The sequence below is a fragment of the Ochlerotatus camptorhynchus genome, unplaced genomic scaffold (assembly GCF_037179485.1).
Source record: "Ochlerotatus camptorhynchus isolate MF236.1 unplaced genomic scaffold, CSIRO-AGI_Acam_v1.1 ptg000316l, whole genome shotgun sequence".
Lineage (NCBI taxonomy): Eukaryota > Metazoa > Arthropoda > Insecta > Diptera > Culicidae > Ochlerotatus > Ochlerotatus camptorhynchus.
Window position 1 is genome coordinate 1611164 of NW_027040804.1, and position 23473 is coordinate 1634636.

Sequence of the window (23473 nt, forward strand, 5' to 3'; positions counted from 1 at the left end):
ATTGAAATTATTTTACCCCTGAAAGGTTAATTCCATGTATTAGGTGTAATTGAAGCAATTTCTTGGGAAACCAAACTCCTTCTGCTGGAAGTATCTCTTTTGTGATTAATCCCCCTACAAGTGAGATAGACATTTGGGTTCAGGGAAGATTTTAAATTATTTGGAAGATTCGGGCTGAAAGGTCTCACATTTTTTAATTAAATTGCTGAGAAAATATCCTTATCATTCGCTGCAAATTTTCTTATATTTCTGAGACCCTTCGGCCAATTTTGTGCGATAATAAGTCAAAATCCCCTTTCACATTAGTGAAAAAAAGTTTCTTGACCAGTAATCCTTTTCATGGTGCGTTACTGGATTAAGATCTACCACCACGAACTTTTGTCATAAGCTCTTCTTGTTGATGGTTATGAGCCACGGTTTTATGATTGAACACAAAAAAAGGTTCGGGACAGGGTTCTACCAACTGGTGGAAACTTACGATTTAAAATTGGCTCACTACTTGACTAGCCTATTGGTCCCAAGCAAATCGATTAACGTATCCCATTCCACTATGTTTGTTTTGATTCGCTATGAAAGTTTGACAGATAAAATGAGGGGTTCGTGGATTTTCCTATGTTTCGAAGGGTGCATCGATTAGCTTGGGACCGAAGAGAGTACCAGAGTTGAGTCAAAAAGTGGAGCACATTTCTTCGGGACCTTCTAGTCTTAGAGCTACCTCTATGGTTCTACTGCATGGTTAAATATTAGTAACATCGCTTGTTTTAGTCGCTAAGAAGACCTATTTTTATTGGTGAGATAGTGCGTATGTAGAGAGGTCCCAGAGTTTTTAAAATAAGAATTCATGTAAGACCTATTTTGACGCGTATTTGGAGAGGTCCCAGAACAAAAGCCCGCTAGTTAAAGTATGGACGACTGTCACCACAAAACTGAAAAAAGCTGTTCCAATCGAGCAAAGCGGTGGATTTTGACGGTTCAATTGGAACAACTTTTGACAGTCCAAACAGTTACTTTTACAGTCCGTACAGTTACTTTACTGTAGGGCTTTACCCAGAATTAGTCAAATGATACGGACCATCCGAATTGAATGAGGATTCATAGCAGTTCCAGATCAAATAACAAATCGATCTGATGCGACCTTCTTCGATTTGCATGAAGATTTGCATAATTGTTTGTTATTTATTTATTTATTTTATTCCCATATTTCATTTAGACTTGAATTCAGATGGAATTATATAGAAAATTCCATCAAACTTAGAGTCTAAATGAAATATGGGATGGGGAAAAGCCTTTTTGAGATAGCACATTTGACTCAAAAAGGCGTAAAACCCCATACCTTTTCTCAAAACAGTACACATTAACGTTTTCGCTAGGCATTATATGGTATACAGATTATAAATAAAACATGAATTTGTTCTCAAAGTGAATCAATCAATAAAACAATTTTTAGTTGGAAACTACAAACAGGTCACTCGTCAGATGGCAGGAATCAATGTCGTGTAGATGATGGCGAATCATGAAACAAACAAAAACAAACACCAGGAGGCACATTCATTTTCCTAGTCAATTATTGGACAGATACTCACCAATTGCATTATTGTTCGATTCAATATCGTTGATTATTATTAAGTTGGCGTTGCAGAGTGGTGGCAGAACTATTGAAGTTAAATCTGCTGGCTATTTCGTTAAACCGAAGTGTCATGAATCTGATTGGATCATGTTGTCCATACCGAGTGTGAGGGTTAGCTAAATACAAGAAATTGCGTCGTCTCAAAGGTCGTTCTGGACCATATATATATATTCAATTCAGCGAGAATATCTGGGGCGTCAATATCGTTGGTCAACACCTCAGTCACGAATACAGCTTGCATAGTCGATCTTCTTTGTTCCAGGGTATCAATTCCCAGCAGCATACAGCGATGTTCATATGGAGGAAGATTCAGTTCGTCGTGCCAGGGTAAGTGTCGGAGGACTAAGCGCACAAACTTTTTCTGTTCAGCATCGAAGCGATCGATCCAGTTTCTATTGTATGGACACCATACTACTACGGCAGATTCCAAAATAGAGCGTACTAGGGTATAGTAGAGGGACTTCAGGCAGAGAGGATCGAGAAATCCATCAGCAAGCTTAAAGATGAACCCGAGCTGCTTGTTAGGTTTTGCTAACACATCTTCACAATGCGGTCGGAAAGTGAGTTCACGGTCCAATATCACACCAAGATCCCTCACCTGATCCATGCGTTCGAGAGTTTGCCCAGATAGTTTGTAATTGAAATATAACGGTTTACGCTTTCTACTAAATGAGATCGTGTTGCATTTGGCTATACACAAATCAAGATGATTACGCTTGCTCCTCAAATAAATCCAATAACCGTTGCAGCTCCAAGCAGTCTTCAATACAAGTGATTACCGCTGTCCGCGTGGCAGAACAAATGACACATCATTTATGAATAACGAGAACAGAAGCGGGCCTAGGTTACTTCCTTGCGGTACGCCGGAAGGAATGAAAACTTCATCTGAATATGAAGAGCCGATCCTTACTTTCACAGACCTTCCAGTCAGGTACGATCTAAACCAGTTTACTAGGTCGGAGGAAAGTCCAAGTTTTCCAAATAGGATATCATGATTCACACAGTCAAATGCAGCTTTGAAATCTGTGTACACGGCATCTACTTACCAGCGTCCACCATCGAGCATAGTGACGGATCGTTTCGGGAAGAATCCATGCTGAGAACAGAATATGTAGTTCTTGCTAGCCTCAAAGAGAATATATTTAACGATAATCTCAAAAAGTTTAGAGCAGGCACTCAACGAAGTAATTCCCCGGTAGATTTGTCCCCCTTTTTGTGAATCGGAGACAGGAATGAAGTTTTCCATCCAACAGGAAATGTTTTCATTTGAAACGACAGGTTGAATATTTTACTAATGGTTTCAGCAGAGAACTTGAACATTTTTTTTCAGTACGGTTGAAGGAATCCCATAAGGACCAGACCGAATTTTTTTTAATTTACGTAAGGCTTTGGACGTGCTCCTCGGTGATTTGAAAAATTCCAAGTTCAAAACTGTGCGACGGAGTATTACTGAGGGCTCATCAAAGTACATGGATGTAGGTAATCCATCTTCCTTACGTTTAGTACGAATAAACGACCAGAAATTTTTCGGATGCACACGCAAGTTCCTTTGCATTCGATCAATGTACCGAGCATACAGAATACGATTGTACCGAGCATAGTTGTTACTAGCAAGCACTAAGCGATGCTTCAACTGTTGAGACCTATTGCGACTATACTTCCGAAGCGCAGATCGTCTACGGCGCTTCAATTTGCGAAGGCTGGAGTTTGACCAAGGCGGCTTCAATGGAGGACGTTGAAGGGGCACGTTAGCTTCGATGACGTGACGTATTTCTATGTTGAAAACACCAACGATTTCATCCAGATCGAGCTCAGAATCCATGACTCCCAATCGATCGAGGACATTTGGGAACATTTGACTTCCTTGGTCATAGGGTTTTTTTTTGCTGAATCATCTGCGTACCGTCTTCGTCTTCTTATATCTTCTTCACTTCTTATGATATTTTGTTGTGTCTTGGTATTCTTCTACATTTGCTCTTTGATCGATTTTCTTCTTTCTCCTCTCCATATTTCTGTTGTTTGTTATATTCCTTCATCATCTTCTTTATTCGTCCTTTTTTATTTCCATTGCCTTGTTTTCCGCTCCTACGTCTTCACGCCTTCTCCAATTTTTCTTCAGTGTCACCTTATTCATTTCGCTATTTTCCACTATATCGTCTTGATACATGATTACCTCTCACCCCAGCAGGCCTGGGTTCAATCCCAGTACAATAAAATTTTTCATTTATATATGAAGAGAATTCAAAGGATGCTCTGAGGACGATTCCTTAGGAATTCGGTGAACAAATATTAGAATAGATGGATTGTTTTAAGAGAATTGAATTCATAATATTCCTAATAATCTGAGGAATACTACAAGGTTATTAAGCGGAGAATTTGGATGCAAAATTCAAGATGAATGTAAAGAGAAATCTACGTGAATTGTAAAGAGAAGCTAAAGGTAGCTCTGAGTGGAATTTAATGGTCATTTTCAGAAGGGCTCCAGTTGAATTCTAAGAGAATTCTAAAAGAATTCTGAGGAGAATTCAAAGTGATTTATAATGAGAATTCAAAGAATGTTCTGAGGTTGATACCACAGATAAAACAAATTCCAATGGAATTGTATTATTATTATTATTTAACTTTATTAGGGAGGCTTTCAGCCTTGGGCTGGTTCGCCTCCAATTGGAATTGTAGGGAGAATTCCAAGAAAATTGAATTCTGAGAGTAGTTCCAAACATTTACTGAGCAGAATTGCAAAGAAAACATGAGAAGAATTTTGAAGTCATTTCATGGAGAATGTAAAGAGAACTCTGCGTAAATTCTAAGAAGAATCGCAAGGTGGTTCGGAGTCGATTTCAAAGCGCATTATGTTGAGAGCTCCAGGTGAATTATGTATATCATTCCAAATAATTCAGAGAATCCAAAGGCAATTATGAAGTGAATTCAACTTAAATTCTAAGGAAAATTCTTTTGTAATTCTGAGAAAAATATGCAAGGGAATCTTACCCTGAGGATAGTTAATTCTGACAAAAATAACAACTTTGACTATATGTTTAGTATTACTTCTGCATGAAGTCAACGATTTACATAGTTGAAGATGCTAATTTCAAATAACAGACTAAAGTGGTAATTTTTATACGATAGATGAAGGAGATGAAAGTATAGAGTTGATAGTTCAAATAGTACAAATCGGTTTTTTCATCTCTCTTTACCAAACTACCCCTTTGGAGAGGGACGGTGAGGGGTCCCCCCCCCCCCCATCACTTTACACTATACCACTATCAATTCTATACTTTCATCTCCTCCATCTATCGTATAAAAATTACCACTTTAGTCTGTTATTTGAAATTAGCATCTTCAACTAAAAATAACAAGTTATTTTAATAAGAATTTTCAGGGAGGAGGAGGGAGGAGAAATTCGTAGGAGAAGTCCATGGTTATTCTGAGTAGAATTTAAAGGTCATTATGCGAGCTGAATTCCAAAACAATTCTAAAGAGAATTCCAAACGAACTCTCAAAAGATCTCAAACTGATTTATGAAGAAAATTCACAGAAAGTTCTGAAGACGATACCAAATTAATCCTGAGAAAAAACCCAAATGAGATTCGAATTCCTAAAATATTCTGAGCAGAATTGCAAAGATAAGATGGGAAGAATTTCAAGATAATGCTGAAGAGACATTCATGGAGAATGCAAAGAGAACTCTACTTGAAGAGAATAGGTACACACTTAGAAATAACTAATTTTACACTTGACAGAATCCGTCTTTGACATAATGGGATTCTGAAACGAACAAGTAAATTCAACAAGAGAATTCAGAGAACAATTATAAAGGGATTTTGATGAAGAATTCCAAAAGAGAGAGAATTCTAAGGACATTTTATGGTAACTTTTGAAGAGGAATCAACATTAATTTGAAGATGGATGTTTCCTCTATGCACTGGCGTCAGAAAATTATCTTGTATTGGAAAAGTTTTTATACGAATAGGGTAATCGCCCATTTCCGCTCTATCGATCAGAAAGGATCAATAATATCAATGATTTCACCGTGTATAAATCAACAATAGGTTTGTTCCGATCCGTTAGTTCATTAGCTACAACATAAATCATATTAAAGCGCATTGTATGAATATTTACGCTCACTGTTCTCAAAACAAATGAAGCGCTCCTAGCGAATCCCCTTTTTCTACGTTTATCCGTAGGACGAAGAAAATCTAATGGCCTTTCAATGCGCTAGGACGGAATTGAAACTCGAATTTAGAATCAAGAAGCAGTATTAGATTTTAAACAATATCTCAACAATTTGTGACTCTTTGTCAAATCCAATGGTAAGTATGGATAGGTGAATAAATTTAGAAGTAATCTTAGATGAAAACATTACATTTTTTGTTCAAACCCTTTCAAAAAAGAGAGGTAAAGTGCGGGTTGTGCTTAGTAGGACGGAAATTAGATCAAGACTCGAACTCCTGACAGTCCATAAACCCGGACACTTTTAAAAGTTGATAATCACTGCCTACTGTGCTCAAAATAGCACGTAAATGTATGATAACTGAAAAAACGGTCTGCTCTGGAGAAACATAGAATCATCCTTGACCGTGGTACGTTCTGCAACACACTCACACATACATACACACAAACAGAAAGCAGTCAATCATCGCTCTAGGTGTTAATTAAGGCGAGTCACTTGACCATGTACAAATATCAATCGTAGGGGTGCTGCTAAGGGTATATTGTGCACACCGCATCCAATTTCGTCTAAGTACAAGTTGTGGCAATGTCAGTGTCAATGTAAGACATTACTCGCTCGGGCTCTTGCAACTACATGCAAACATTTACACGTATGCTACAACATTGTAACCACATGAAGGGCTTCAGTTTTGCACCGGTCGAGACACTACCGGCGAGGTACCCATAACATAATAAAGGCAGTGTGGGGTGAAACGATGATTTCTCGTTTGAAGCTGGTTCGGTAAACTTTTATGGTAGACGAAGCGTTCGGTTCTTGGCGGATAGCGATATAAAAGCTTGTGTAAGAAAACGGTTAACTGGTATTCTGCATGAGCTTTTTTTTCCATTTCTGAAAGCTTATGCTGAATAAGTTCGAAAGGTGACGTTGTGTGTATCTTGTAAAAGAGCCACAGTTCACAGGTTCGTTGTAGTTGGATGCTTGTTCACAAGCTTGATAGAATATGGTCGTTCTGAGCGTGTTCTCTGTTTTGTTTTATTTGAACACTTTCGCTGCTGTTAATTGAGAGGTTTCTACGACTAATATTATTTATGAATTCGAATAACAAGACCATTTGTCTCTTTATTGATTGGCATAGCCTATATTCAAAGTGTTTTTAAGTTACTTCATACGCGAAGTTAGCGATTTTCAGAGTTGGTTGGAAATGCTAACATGAAGCTTTAGTGTGATAATTTATTAGCTAGAGAATTATCTTTAGAAGAGAGTAGGTGGATAGTTCCGTTAGAGTACGGCAGTATGAAAATTGAATAGAAGTTGAAAATGAGCGAAGAGCCATTAATGCGACAGTTTTTTTTTAAAGATAGACGCACATCTTTGCCTAACCCGTACGATGTACGCGGAGACTTGAAGTATGTCTCCAAGTCTACAGGCTACTTCAAGTCTCCGCGTACATCGTCACATGAAAACTTTCCAGGTTAATGGAGCTAATATCAACAATCAATACGAAACTATCGATTTTAAATTGGCTCACTACTTGACAAGCCTATTGGTCCCAAGCAAATCGATTAACGTATACAGTTAAAATGAGGGGCTCGTGGATTTTCCTATGTTTCGAGGGGTGCATCGATTAGCTTGGGACCGGAGCTAGGACCGAAGATAGTACCAGAGCTGAGCCAAAAAGTTGAGCACTTTTCTTCGGGACCTACTAGTCTTAGAGTGACCTCTATGGTAATATCGTTCTATGTTTGGTCGATAAATGAATGTAAACTTGTCCTAACAAATTTTCAAATATAAAAAATACAAACCACTACAAAATATCTAGTGCATTCCGTTGCACGAACACGATTTGACGGAACCGTGCACTTTTATCACACTTTTGTATTCTTGTGGCTATCCAGTTTCAGGTGTAATCAGCAATATAAACCGAACCAAAAATCTATAAAAAATATCCAATCAAAATTTAATATATAATTTTGAAATATGCTCTTACTATATGTATTGTACGCATTTTACTACTATAATTTATTTTTATTTTTGTATATATTTATAAATATTTAGTTTGAATTTATTTCATCCCGATTACAATACTTTTCAATTCAATAAGGAATTCTCGCGTCACTTTTCAAATAGACCAATGTAACAAATGTAAACAAATCGAGTTAAGCGATACAAAATATTGCTCTTCTATCATTGTATGTGATACAAAAATATAGATCCAAATTTACTTTCATTTATTTAAGAAAATCATAGGTCAAAAATTGTCCAATGTACAGTTTGAAATGATGGGTACATGTTTGTTACTTCGGTCATTCGGACTGCCTAACATGATTGGTGCTCATTTTATAAAGGTGGGGCCAATCTAAAGTTAGGTACTCTACTATGACATCTGTGAAAGGGAATCTAGTATCATGTAGAACAAATCGTCCAATGTAACACTCATTGATTATTTCATTGAGAAAAATCGTCCAATGTAACATGTCCGATGTACAACTTGACTAGTCAAAACGTCCTATGTGGTTTTTGCTATATTGTAGCATGAAATTCAAATCAAAATTGTGATTTTACCGTTTCTACTGAATTTTCAACGTTATTATTCACTGACTACATTAAAAATAGTATTGCTTCTAAACAGTCTGTAGAACTTCAACTTCGATTTTCTCAAAATGATGGATATGTTACATTGGTCTATTTGAAAAGTGACGCGAGAATTATCTGAATATTTTCTAATTATAATGCTCATTTGGCTCACATTTTGACAGTTCTCGCTGCTCGATTGGCTCAAGATGGCCACTTCCGCGAATCTTTATATATACACGGAGAAAAAATACTACCCAAAATTTTACTTTATTTTTAGTTGAGCCTCTCACTTGCACTCGTTATTGTTGTCGAGAGATTCGACCCAACTATATAGTTCAGCTCTACAAGTTAATTTTGAGTAAATTGTATATTCTCAAATTTTAGTGAATTAAACTTAATTTTGGGTAGAATATCCCAAGTAACATTTCAAGTTTTATTGAGGTTTTAAAGCATTCTACAAGTCTAATTCGTGGTCTACAGAACCCTCATAAAACCAAAATTGCTACTTGGGATACTTAAGAGTAAGTATTTTTGCTGGTGTTAAATGGAAAGTACTATAATAGTACGTTCAGACTACAGAGTTATAACATGTTATAGCGCTATCTTGATGGTGGTTTCTGTGTTGCAATTATTTGACAACCGTTATAACATGTTATAACTCTCCAGTCTGAACAAGGCATAAGCGATTTACTGAAATTTGGGTTATTGGGCTGAACCCGGGAATTGAGGGAAAAATACTTAATTTTGGGTAGTTTATCACCTACGTGAAGCGCTGGCATCGGATCACTTTGACGTTTCTATATATTCAGTTTACCTTGCATGCAACATTGTCAACTGTAGAAATTACGCTAAAAATATTGCTATATTTGAGTGGAAAAGAAGTGCAATTATTCTTAGTAAATAGTGCATGACCTCGATGGTCCGGTGTGAATTAAAAACGCGTCTTGGATTGTAATGGCGAGGATGATGCATGAAACTGCTTCGAAAACATGGAAAGGCAGATAATTTTGGTGAGATATTTCCTTTTGTATTTATGTATTGAATTGTATTTTCATTTTCACATATTCTTTACTTTATAGTGCCGAATAGAGTTCCAAAATATATACCATTTCCTACTAACATAAATGTGCCCTCCTGTGACATCTATGGGTTCCCTGTTAAGTAGATATTGGACTATTTTTCCTTCCTATCCCATTCGATTGTAATGCTTGTTTTTCAAATTCTGATGTGTGGGGAAAACCATCAATCCCATTTCACGAGACAATACACGATATTTTCTACAAAATGTATTGCTTGACCTTTATATAGCCCCCCAAGAATTGTACAATCGCATATCCTATGCTATGCTGTGCTATTGAGGAGTTTTCCATGTTGTCGATCAATTAAACAATTCAAAAGCATTAAAATGGCTTCTCATGCCAGAATATTGGGGTTGGCCCCAACCCAGCGTGTTGGATAATTATGTTAATTATCCATACATCTCACGCCAAAGCCACATGTTTAAATCTTATCTCCGGACAAATCACAAATGACTCAAAAGCGCGAATGCTCGTGTTACAAAAGTTGGCGCGAGTACTGAAAGGATATCCAAGGATATGTGAACCACTTCGAGAATAAACAAATACAACGTAAATCTAGGAGATATGGATTTTCGGGATGCCATAAGTATGGTGCGGATGGAGGGAAAAGCTTTCACAACTTATTTGTTAGGTGCTATCACTTCAAATGCCAGAAGTTATCGTAGCACGGTCAAGTTCCTAACGGACAAAAATCCACCAATATCAAGGGATGGTGATTTTTAGAAGGATTTCTCCCACAGTATCTAAAAAGTTCTTTTTACTCCCCTTTGAACCAAACGTAATTAAGTATTTTAACGACCTTCCTTGGATCAAACTGATTTCCTCCTCATTTCCTACAATGAAGGAAGATAACAGAGTTGATTTCTCTAAACATGTACTCACAAAAAATGCCACACGTCATCAGTTTGGCTAGCAACGGAGATAACAAACTAAAGCTAAATATTTCTTACGTTTAGTAGTTTTAGGTATCATAGATATCAGTAAGATCTTTTTGAGTACATCGCGAGAAATACACAGTCTATATATTTGTAAATTTCCAAGTGTCTATAGTTTTTAATATTGCAAAAGTTTGAATTTTTCATAAGATTTATTTTTAACTGTCGAAAATTAAGATATACTCTTTGAGATACTTGAGATTTATCCCTTTTTTGGAATGTTTACGTAAAATATCAAAAACATGTTCAATGTGATTCCCAGAAATAATTTTCTTTTCTCAACAACTTTGTCTCGGACGTTATTTCGATCAAAAGTGACGTTTTCATGCAACAATTTATTAAATATATCAGACGCCATTTTGGAAAAAAAATACATGATCCAAAATTTAGTAATTAAAAAAAATGTGAACTAACAATTCAAGACCAACAATTGGAATGGCCTTAACTCCATTTTGCAAACAAACCTTGTAAGGCCATTTTCTCGCGAACCGAAACCTTCATTCGCCAAAACCACAATCGGGTAGAGGAGAATTTCCCCTACCTGGTCATTATGTTGGTTTGCCTTTGCGGGCTTCGGTTAGCGAGAAAATGGCCTTACAAGGTTTGTTTACAAAATTGAGTTAGGGCCATTTAAATTGTTGGTCTTGAATTATGCAAAGTTTCATGTGAATCTGTTGAAGGTAGAAACAATTTTAAAATATTTTTTGACTTAGGACTTCGTCCTTGGGGTCCAAGTGTGGAAGCTGTAATCTGTATAAATTCTATAGTAGATCTTATTACTGATCGTCGCAAATATACTTTGAGTTCATTTGATGTTCAGAAATAGTCTCTTCATAGTTAAGAATCTTGAAGAATGACTTGCTTTCTAAAGAATTAATCTAAAAGACCTCGAAATCCTGAATATTGATTTTTGTTTTCTAAAAGCCTAAAAATACAAAACAAACAAGTCCCAGTAATGAGAGACAAACCTGAAAATAATAATAATGAAGAAACAATCACATTTTCGTTCGATTTGAATTTTTCATGTCCGAGATTACGGAAATCTTTGTCATGTCATTTGTTTTATATACTTCATAATTTTAGGAAACGAAAAATAAGCATTAAAATTTCATGAAATATTAGTTGTAAAATCTTATGCTCGATGTTTCGAATTCAAATGTTTCTCAAATTCTTCTTATCAAAACAAATGTCAACTTTATCCAATCATTTCGCAGATTAAAAGGATATTGAACTCGCTAGCTGTTGCTCGAACCTTTATATTCAAGTGTACTCAGTATTTTTTGTGAAAAACATTGGGATGGGTTCATCTGTATTTCTCTATTTGCAATCGTGTTCATATGTTTTACATTAGCGTGCACAGGAATATTGTTAAGGAGGGGCAATTTTTCTTTCTATGATGCATTTAATCTGGGGATGGGGAGTACTCCAAAGTGCGTGGTGGATGATGCTGTCCACCCACCACTGTTTCCCTACTGTTCAATTTAGCTAATTTTATTTGTTTTTTGCCCCGGTGGTGGTTCATCTTCTTCAATGAAAACTACTTTCAGACAGCCAATGGAAATTGACTATTTAATCCCATCGACGATGTCGATGATGATCGGTTCGTCATATGGTTGCGATAGTAGGGGTTTAACCGAAATGATACATTTGCTGGAATGTTGTTGCCTTGGTGGTTGGATTCAGCTGAAGTCACGTCAGATGGTGGTGACAGTTCGATTGTTTGGCGATCTAAATGACTGGTGCTTTGTTGTGTTGTTGAATCAAATGGTATGCAAGTATTAACGTTAGCAAATCAGATATTATGTTGATTTGAGAGGCCGGTAATACTTAAAAGTCAATAATTATTTATGAAGAGTTTTGAGTGTGTTGGTTTATTTCCTTTAAATTCCGTTATAATTGCTTATCTTTTGACAGATACGCGTATTATATCTACTACTTGCAGACTTCATCAGTTCCAAGTACTCAACACAACAACATTGAGTGTTCACTCGGCTGTCGACAAAAACAACACCACTCTCGATGTGTGCTACGCGATCGTCTGTTTTCTCGGCAGCAACCATTGTGTGGTCCTCCTCATTGTTCTTCATCAGCAGTTCTTTCGGTCGATGCGTCGTCGACTTTGGAAAGCAACCGTTTCGTGATGAGTGTGTGAGTGCTGACCACGTTTTGCGTCCATTGCTGCAATAGACGCGCTCTTACCCTCGTTGGCGTAAAACAATTTGCCATAAAATGAAACTACTGGAAGCGGCTCCAGTTCTGGTGGACGAGGCTTTTTGGATAGCGGAAGATAAAGTGTTTATTGTGTTGTATCTTTTGACTATAGCTTTAAGATGTATTGTATAGTGACCAAGAATCCTCGGCTCTGTAAAGTTAATTCGGTTGAGCCTTATCAAATAAATTAATAAACAAAAAAAAAAAAAAAAAAAAACTCAACACCCCTTGGCACTGATGAAGTCTGCAAGTAGTAGACGAAATACGCGTATCTGTCAGAAGATAAGGAATTATAGCGGAATTCAAAGGAAATAAACCCACACACTCAAACTCTTCATACAGGGATTCCGTTCAGAGGTTCGACAAATTTAAAGGATTGAATAGTTATTTGTTTCTTATTGAAAATGCCAACGGTTTTTTCAATAAAGTTGTTCAGAAACTTGTGACTAATATACATACTTGGTCTGCCAGTGGAGCTGCTTCTGGGCGAAAACTTGCTTCTAGAAATCTACCATTTGGTAATACATTTTTCTCGATAGATAATAACAAAACTTACCATTATGAGATGAAAAGTTGTACAGAATACAGAATTCATACTGATTCCTCCTTCTGAAAAAAAAAAAAATGTTGCTTATGTGATATCTCTGTAAACGTATATGATATGTGACGCTCCATTTATGTACATCATATTGAACAGAAATTTACACTACTTTTTCGAACTGTGTAGGTGAAGCAATTTAAATAAAACAAATAACTTACCCGCATAGTCACAGCTTTGTAACATTCGATTGCTTTAGGTATTCAATGTCAATGTCAAATAGTCAATGCATGCGAGCATCGATGTGTTGAGTGGAACCGGTGGAGCTTTCGGGAAATGAAAATTTCTGAAATAATCGGGAACAAAGGAGCACAATAATAAATCCTCCGGAAGCAAAATAAAAAAAAAACTGATGTCTTATCAGTCAAGACCTTCCTTGGACATTCCACCACAATCTGTTCGACGGATTGATTGCATTGTAGCTGGGAACGGGTTGAGCGGATTCGTTGAATTGTAGCTGTTCGACGGATTCATTGGATTGTAGCTTGAATCAAGCCAGCACTGAGCAAATTTTACCCTTCATTGAACAAAACGGTGCAAATTTTTCACCATACATTTGCTTGCGGTTCCTATCTCCACAGTGTCAGTTTAACAGCTAAAATTTTCAATGAAGCTTGCCTCTCTAGCACATAAAATATTTCCACCAGAAATTTTCAGTAAAGCTTACCTCTCCATTCATTAGAACGGTGAAAATTTTACACCAGAAATTTTCAATCAAATTGTCCTGTCCATGCACCACATTTTTCACCAAAAAATTTTAAACTAAGCTTGCGCTGATAAAATTTTGTACATCAAATTTTCATAAAAACTCGCCCATCCAGACACCAGAGCGATGTTATTTATACACCAGCGATTTTCAATAAATTTTGCCTTACATCAAGGATTTTCCACAACGATGCAAATTTTCCACGAAAAACCATTAACCAGTTCCGAGCGAATTTCACACCAGAAATTTTCAGTAAAGATTGCCAGTATATTCTGTAGAACAATCTCCAATCAACAAAACGGTGCAATTTTTACACCAGAAATTATTATTAAAGTTTATTTCTCTTTTCAGCAGAAGGATGCAAATTTAACACCAAAAATTTTCAGAAAAGCTTGCCCATCTATTCACCAGAACGGTGCAGATTTTTAACCAGAAATTTTCGATATAGCTTATTTTCAATAGAGCTTGTGCCTTCATTTACCAGACCAGCGTAAGTTTTCCACCAGAAATTTTCTATTCATTTAATTTATCAGAGCGATGCAAATTTTACACCAGAAATGTTCAGTTAAGATTGCCAGTCTATTCTCTAGAACAGTGCAAATTTTCCACCAGAGCCTGCCCTCCATACATATTTTTTTAATTCAGCTTGCCCCTCGATGCAGCAGATTGTTGCAAATCTAAAAGCCGGCGCACAATAGATACGTTTTCAGATTTTTTGACAGCTAGCCCATGCATTATCTGTCAAAAAACCCGAAAACGTATTAATTGTGCGCCGGCCTTTACACCAGACATTTTCAATACAAACTTTCCCCCAGAAAATATACACAAATTTACAAAATTTCAATTGACCAGAACGATGCAAATTGCAGATTTTCCACCCAAAATTTTCAATATAGCTTAATTTTAAATAAAGCTTGTGCCTTCATTCACCAGACCAGTGCACGTTTTCCACCAGAAATTTTCTGTTTATTTCATTTATCAGAACGATGCAAATTTTGCACCAGAAATTTTTAATAAAGCTTGCTCCTCCATTCACCAGAACGGTACACCAAAAATTGTCAGTGAAGTTTGTTTCAGCATGCACCTTTGTGGTGCAATTTTTTTTTGCACCAGAATGGTGCAAATTTTTCTCCAAAAATTTTCAATGAAGCATGCATTCATCAGATCGATGCAAATTATGCACCAGAAAAATTAATTAACCATGCTTCTACATTCACCACAGCGTTGCGAACTTTCCACCAGAAATTTTCAGTTAAATGTGCACCTCCAAATTATTAGCGTGATTAATTTTTTCCACCAGAGTTATTAATTTTGATTAGTCTCTCTATGCACAACCTTGATGATATTTTTGCGCCAGAAATATTCAATAAAAAGCTTTTTCTTCGATGTACTACCACGACAGTGAATTTTATTAATCTTAAATTTAGCCTCTTCTTTTAACCCTCCACCTTAAGGTGCTTCATTCTTGAAAAAAAAAATACACTAGAAATTTGTTGCACGCTCTACTGTGGTGCAATTTTTGTTGGTCGTTTCATACACCTTTGTGGTGCAATTTTCAGGCACCATCTCAAAATAATTGAAACTATAAAAGGTTTTCAGTGCTTTTATATTACGTAATTAAGTTATTTTACCTTCAAATCAAGTTATCAAGAAATTAAGTTATTTTATATAACTAATTTTGTAATTGTGGAAATGCAAATTTGTCCAACCTTTCCCCACCCTGTGCACGCCAGTGATGTTTTAGCAATGTTATTGTATTTTTTCCCAACACATAACTTTTATTTGGATGTTTAGAAGAATCGCATAGAATATTCTTTATTTCTGATATTAAGCTGACATCACACTGTTTGACAAAACGCCAAATATTTGCTTCGTTAACTTTTGCCAAATAATGCAATTAGGCAAAATTGTTTGTCAATGCTATTACACAACATTATTTGGCCAAACAAAAAATAAGGTGTTTTGACCAACGGTCAACAAATATATTTGACATGTCATCACATTGTTTGCAACTGTTTGCATTTATATATTAAGTTGTCTCTTTTTCATTCGTTCGCAGCTAAAGTCTGATAGTTGTTGTGTTGCGTGAAGTTGAAATAGAAGAAAAAATAACCAGGATGAATTATTCTGAGTTTGCTACAGTTATGGGAGCAGCATATCTGTTGCTGGAGGAGAACCAATTGAAAAAAAAGTGCGTACTGTTCGGGTCCAGGAGTGGGTGAAGAAACGGCAAACTGAAGGAGCGATCATCCAAATTTGTTTCGAAACTTCGTGAGAATGACGGCTGCTGATTTTGACTATTTGTTGGATTTAGTAGCTCCGCATATTCAAAAAACAGGACACGTATATGCGGAAAGCGTTTACAGCCGGAGAAAGGCTGGCTTTGACTTTGCGGTACATGGCAACCGGCGAAAGCTTCATGTACCTCTTTCGCATCCCACAGCAAACTATTTCAAACATCATACCCGAAGTCCTGGATGCTATCTATCTGGTTTTGAAGCAGAATTTTTTAAAGGTAGGTCGCATCGGAAGGGTTTTCCAAAAAGTTGTGAAAATTTGAAATAAATAATCCCGCCCTGGATGAAATAAGCCCATATTTTGATAGCTTGAAATCATTCTGTTTACCGTAGTTACTGTATTGTCAGTACACATATAAAATTTTTAATTAAAATACCTTCAATATTGCGTACCAAGATCAAAAATAACTTGCTTGGTTGTGGAGCAATATCTTCTTAAAGATAACATATTTAAAAATCTCAAAAATCCAGAATTGTAGCCCAGATGGATCCAGGCACTTAAGAGCAAAACCAAAACAGTCGTTTGTTCATAATGTCAAAATAAGCGTTTTGGCAAAGTTTGGTTCAAATCGGTGATATTGACCACAGGTGGTGTATACACTTGAGCTGGAATGACCAACATGTATACTAGTGCCACGTAGTGAAAAAATTCTGAACTACTGTACACCAACGAAAAGATCTTAACTTCCTGAACAACTTTGTCTTGGGCAGTAACTTTCTATCTGGTCAGGATCAAGAGATATTTTATAAGCGAGATATTCACATGTATACTAGCGCCACGAAGGGAGAAAACTCTGAACTACTGTCCACCAGCGAAAAGATCTTGACTTCCTCAACAACTTATAACCATTGTTATAACCATTGTTATAACCATGCGGCTTATAACCGGCTGCGATCAAGGTTAAAGTGGCTTCCTCTCTCCACTCTGCCGTCACTTTTTTCCGGATTCATTTCGACGTCCCACTTGGCCTTGGAGCTCCAACACTCTCCAAATCGTCGGAAGTAGCACCAGAATAGTCTTCTGCCTGCTCACAACACAAAAAAATTGATTTTTTTTTCGAGAACCGGTAATTGCACAATAAGTTGTTGAAGTTTGCTACTCAAGAAATTTCAGAGTGTCAAATAAATTATTTGATAGTATTGAGCAAACATGCTTGACAAACAATAACAAAAGGCTTCACACTATTTGACAAAATGCAAAATAATTGGAATGTCAAATGCACGTCAAATATTTGCCATAGCAAAAATTGGTCAAATATATTTGGCCATTATACTTGTCAAAAAATCCAGTTGTCTAACAAACTGTAATCAATCAGCTTGTGGGTTGTTAAAACGGCTTGTTTACCGACAACAAATCGAGAAAAAAAACATAGTACCTGTCACCATGTGATATGGTTAATTAAACAATAAGAATGAAAAACTAACATCCCTTCTAACGAGTAATCAGAAATCAAAACATCTGAGCATCAGAAGTCTGTTCAAAATTAACAAAGATAATAAAATAAAAAGTGATAAATTGGTATTTGGTTAGGTGATTGTACCTACTCAAAAGGAATAAAGGATTATTTATTCATATTATTAAATATAATCCAGAGTTAAACATATATTCCACTTATTTGAAGCATCTGGAAAATCTGTATAAATAAAAAAATCTGTAATCTGTATGTTCAGATATCTGTATCAAAATTTTGAGAAAAACCTTTATCATTACAGATAAATCTGCACATGACGAAAGCACCCACATCAACCGGAGGAAAGGCTTCCCGCAAAAGGCAACATGACTAGGCCGCCGACATCCGGTCGGCATCGACTTACCCTGGTGTGGCCACCATTTGAAAAACAACCGGCCCCTTTCAGGGCCACCAATTCAAAAATAGAAAGAGCTAAGAACTAAATGATCAACATATTTGTTCCGTCAACTAGCGGTCCTACGTCAAGCTTCCGTTCGTGCCCTGAGGGACAGACCCTTTTACATTTTTTGCTATTTGACGTGGAACTGGTCTAGTGGAAAAAAAAACCAGCGATGGTACTGATATTTGACCATGCATCAGAATCCTGGTCCAAAACTTTTCTTGTTTTCAATCTCACTTCCTCGGAGACTCTCAAACCCGAGGCTCATAACCGTCAACTAGAAGAGCTCAGAGACAGAGTTCGATGTGGTAGATCTTACACGAGTTACGTACTACGAAAAGGCGATCTACCCGCTTCACGGGGTATGCACACAATTGAATTCGAAAGTGCTTACAATGGTTGAAACTGATAATTTTATTTATTGGTTCTAAATGGTCAACAATCACTGGTTCATATCTATGTGTTTTTGAGTATTCATTTCTCGTTTTAATTATTCGTGAGTTGTATTACGTTATACGATGTTCAGTTTTCCACCCATAACATTGTATCACTTTCCACTCAATCTAATGGATGTTTCAGTACTAAAACCTTAAAAAAAGGATTCATGCTCACATTTGCCCAAAGAAACAGCTTGCACTCACCACCCACGCAACGCAAAGAAATAGGCATCCGTTTCTTAATTTTCTGCCGCATTAATTGTTAATTGTTATTTGAGGAAAACGGACCGGAATTCCACTTTTTTGCATAATTATTCTCACCCAAAAATTACGATCCTCGAAAAAAGAAACCCCGAACCAATTTCGGCGGAGAAAAAACTTCGCCCAGGCTTACCAAGTATTTATTACCACCACAAACAGCGATCGTTGGCGAGCAACCAAGCCTTGATGTGAGAGGATGCTGCTGGCTGTTTTCCCTACGCTTATTTTTCCCTTGGGTGGGGGGGCCGCACCTATAAGGGCCAATCACCGAAGCACGTCTTCACTTATTTCGTTATTTTTTGTTTGCCATAGGCACTGACCGACGAACGAGGGGTGTATTGTGCTCTCGATGAAACCTCAAACATGCCACCATTAAATGGGATTTTTTCGTAATTTTCTAATTAAGTTTTATTGTTAATTTTTTCTCGTATTTTCCGAAACCCCAACCCGATTGGCGCGAGTTGTTTTTGGTTTTGTTGTTGTTGTTGTTGTTGTTTTTGTTAATTCCTGCTTTTCTCGATGCCCGGGCGGCCGCAGGAGGAGAAAACTCAATTTGAAAATGTGGCTATGTGTTCTGACCATTTCATTTTCGTGCAATCTTTTTGCGAGGGCCTTCGGTCCGTCTCACGATTTGCCGTGTGTTTATTTTAAATTTCTTTTGGTGTTTTTTTTTCGGGAAGCTGCATGGAAGTCCTCGATTAAAAAATAAAAAAAAGCTACCAACAGCCGGTCAAGGAAAAGAGAAATCGCTTAAATGGCAGTCGGATTCATTGATGGTGTTTACGAAAGAGTAATTAGCGTTGAATAATTGGCAATTTATGCAAATTGATAAAGGCTACGGTTCAGTTCGATGCAATTGCCTTTTTTTTCTGCTAGTGTTGGACAGCTTTCCTGTTTCTTCGAGCACATCAATAACTTTTTATTTTTTTGTAATTTAAATTTTAGTTAAGATCGGAAACCTTCACTTTTTCAAGCTTCTGCGCGATACAAATGTCATAAAAACTTAATGAAAGTGATATATTGAGTACATAGTTTATGACGTTTAATTCTTGAGCAAATTGAAATTGAAATGGAAAACACAATTGGAAAGGACCTATCAGCTTTTGTAAACAAAACAAAACTTGTAATGTTTTTTTTTCTCTCGCGAATCGCAGCTCGTCCATGCAAACCGATGACTAGATAGTGCTGTTGGTTGGTTTTGCTTACAAAAGCTGATAAGTCCTTTTGAATTGTTTATCGATATGTATTGATATTTATTGGCTTAAACGATCTGGAATTTATCATTTGTACAATATTTTTTTCATGTGGTCTTAGGGACACAAACTTCATCATCCAAAAGTCCATTGAAAATTTAACTCGATGCTTGCTTCTCTGTAGCGAACACTGAGTACATTTTTTTGCTAGAGCTTTTTTTGAGTAGAGCTTTTTGACGTTTAATCGGCGCACACTACTGCACCATTTAAATCGAACGAGTGCGAGCAAGAGGGAAACAGATTAGCGGGAAAACAAACCGTTCATTCATCCATGTGTGCTAGATAGAGAAAGACGATTAAACGTCAAAAAGGTCTATAACGTCGGTCTCTGTTCCGCCAATCACTGACGAACATCACCGAACATCGCCAATCACCGACGAAGATATCGCACCCTTTCAATTCAATACACATGGGCCGGGACCAACGGATTTACTTCTCTTCCGAAGGAAGACGTGACCAGAGATTTGACGTCTTCGACAAAATTTCTCTTTTCGAGTTATTTGGAAAACAAGTCATATACGAAAGAAAAACAGTTTTTCCAATCTAATATGATATTTTCATTAACAACCAGGTAAGTTTTTTTTCCTGATGTAAATATACTCAACACAATTTTTTTATCAAGTTATAAACACATTTAAATCACACATTTTGAAGAAAACGGAAACATTTTTTTCTTTGATTTGTTTTCCGTCGATCTTGTTTTCCGTGCTGAGTACCAATGCTACCGACGCCAGGGAGGCAGCTCTCACATCTGGACCCTACCTATCGACCCATCAACTCATGAACCGGGGACCAATGGGTTTACTTCTCTTCCGAAGGAAGGCGTGATCAGAGATGTTATGCCTCAGAACATCCCGGTGGCGCCGACTGGGATTGTACCCAGTCTTGAACAAAATATCAAAAATGCATATTTTGGTGGTTGTAACCTATCATAGCACCGGTTATTTGATGTCTATGTAGATATTTATTAAATTATCTTATCAATTGGTTCCCATCGATTATAGTACAGTACCCGTTAGATTTTGGCAACAAACCCGAAAAATTTGTGTGGCCAAAATCGAACCGTGTCAGGATCGAACGGTTTCGGTATCTGTACACCAGAGATGCCAGATTTCTTTTTCATAAAATTAGCAAAAGTTTTAGGGGTTGAGTTAATAAAAAGATGCGAAATTTGAAATGTCAGTAAATTTGGAAGAAATTGAACTTAATTGGAGTTGGGAATGCATCCATTTACGCCGTATACGTTAAAAGCTATTACTAAAAAGATAAATTACGATTACACGATAAATAAGGTCAAATCAAATTTGAGATTAGTTCACTCATATTCTTAAAACGTAGTTAACTCATAGACTGAGTAAAACTTTCCGAGCTTTTACAGGAATTTGTTTTCTTATATGAGCAGCATCTCGATGCACATGTGCAATAAGACTATAACACTAGTTTACAAAACACCATAAAAAGTGTGAACTTTAGTGGTTGACCAACGTTTCTAATGCAAAATTCTACGCTGAATTCAATGCCGTGGTCAGAAAAAATTAAAGTAGAGCCATTTTTGAGATATACAAAAATTTTGATTTTTTGAATTTTGGACAAAAGTACGATTACTAAAATGTCAATATCTTTGGAACTAGTGCACCAATTTTAAATCTTTTTTTATGAAAGTGAAGTTAAATAAATTTGCTATCGTTCACTATAATGTTATGTCTTGATTAAAAATTTAATTTTGAAGTCATTTAAAAATTTACAGCATTTTTTTATTTTACTTGATTCGAGAAACAAGTTCAAAACATCGAAGACAAAGTCATTCGATTCTCAATCATTTTTAATAAACTCTAAAGCTGTTGTATTTCAGCAACATTTTTAAGTGTTTTACAAAAATGCTCATAACTTCGACAATTTCCAACCAATTTCATCCATTAAAGGCTCATTTTCTCCAGTTTTGAATGGACTTTAGAATTAATCATGGAATGATTTTTTTAATCTTTTTATCCCATTAAAAATGTTGATTAAAACAAGATTTTTATGGAAAATTCGCAGGAAAAATAAAAAAAAAAAATGCTGTAAATTTTTAAATGACTTCAAAATTAAATTATTAATTAAGACATAATATTCTAGTGAACGATAGTAAATTTATTTAACTTCATTTTCATAAAAAAAAAAGATTTAAAATTGGTGCACTAGTTCCAAAGATATTGACATTTTAGTAATCGTACTTTTGTCCAAAATTCAAAAAATCAAAATTTTTGTATATCTCAAAAATGGCTCTACTTTAATTTTTTCTGACCACAGCATGGAATTCAGCGTAAGATTTTACATTGGAAATGATCATCACCTTACCGAGTTCAAAAATGCTGTAATGAATAAATTTTTCGTCGATTTTTGCCATTTTCGAAAAGATTTATGAGGCTCGGCAAATTTTACTCAGTCTATAAGTAAACTACGTTTTCTAGAGTTTGTGTAATTTAAACTTTAATTTGAGTCGATATTATATGCCAGGTAGGGTGGAAATCCGTTAGTAACTTAGTCCTGTTGCACGCCAGCAGCGGGAGAACGAGTACATGTTAGTGAGAGATTCAACTTTCCACTCCCTAAATATGGAGAAATTGACAACCAAAAGAGCAATTAATAAGCTTATAAATACGATTCTAAACACGTTGTGCTCAAAACGTGTTGATGAATCAGGATAAGGGTTGCTGAAATGATTCAAATAGGAAAGAATATCGAAATATAGGTCATCGAGAAATGGAGAGTACTGTACAGCTAAGCCAAGTACTATGAATTGGCGCTTAACACTAACACTGTTTTAACAAATACGGTTTAAAAATAAGGTATATCAAGCAACATATTCACTACATTTCGCAAAATAATTACACACCTGGGGGAGAAAAACTTGACTAAATATAACACAATATGCTGATACCAACCTTTTTTTCCGTTCTCCCCAAGTAACATTGCAACTTTTATCAAGGTTTTAATGCATGCTACAAGTCTAAATCATGGTCTTCAGAAGCCTCATGAAATCAATTTGTTACATGGGTCGTATACCAAGGTGTACCGAAAAGCTATGATATCACTTGTAAAACACAATTTCGTTCCAAGACCCGGAGAGACGAATGGCATATACCAAAAGGCTATCTCAACGGGATCGGAAAATGTTTCTGTAAGTGTGTAAGTTCGTATGAGTATAGCTCACTCAATTTTTGCATAGATGGCTGGACAAATTTGAGTGGAATAAGTTCTTGAAGATCTGTTTTAAATCTCCATTGATTGCTATTGATTTTTTCCCCGATCGGAATTATGGTTCCGAAGATATGAACAAAAATGTGAATTTCAGATTCCACTGGGGAATTCGCAAAAGATTGATACATCAAAAACTCATCATGTGACACCTCAAATCACATTAGAGTTTTACTATAAGATAAGATACTATGTCAGACCCACAATGGCCTCTTTCAGATGTACCGGGTACCCCC

General features: G+C 36.3%; 1 protein-coding gene across 1 annotated transcript in view; it reads left to right on the forward strand.

The window, feature by feature from the left end:
* LOC135707718 (uncharacterized protein DDB_G0283357-like) overlaps window positions 1-23473 on the forward strand; it is a 38950-nt gene that overhangs the window by 932 nt on the left and 14545 nt on the right. The window lies entirely within an intron of this gene.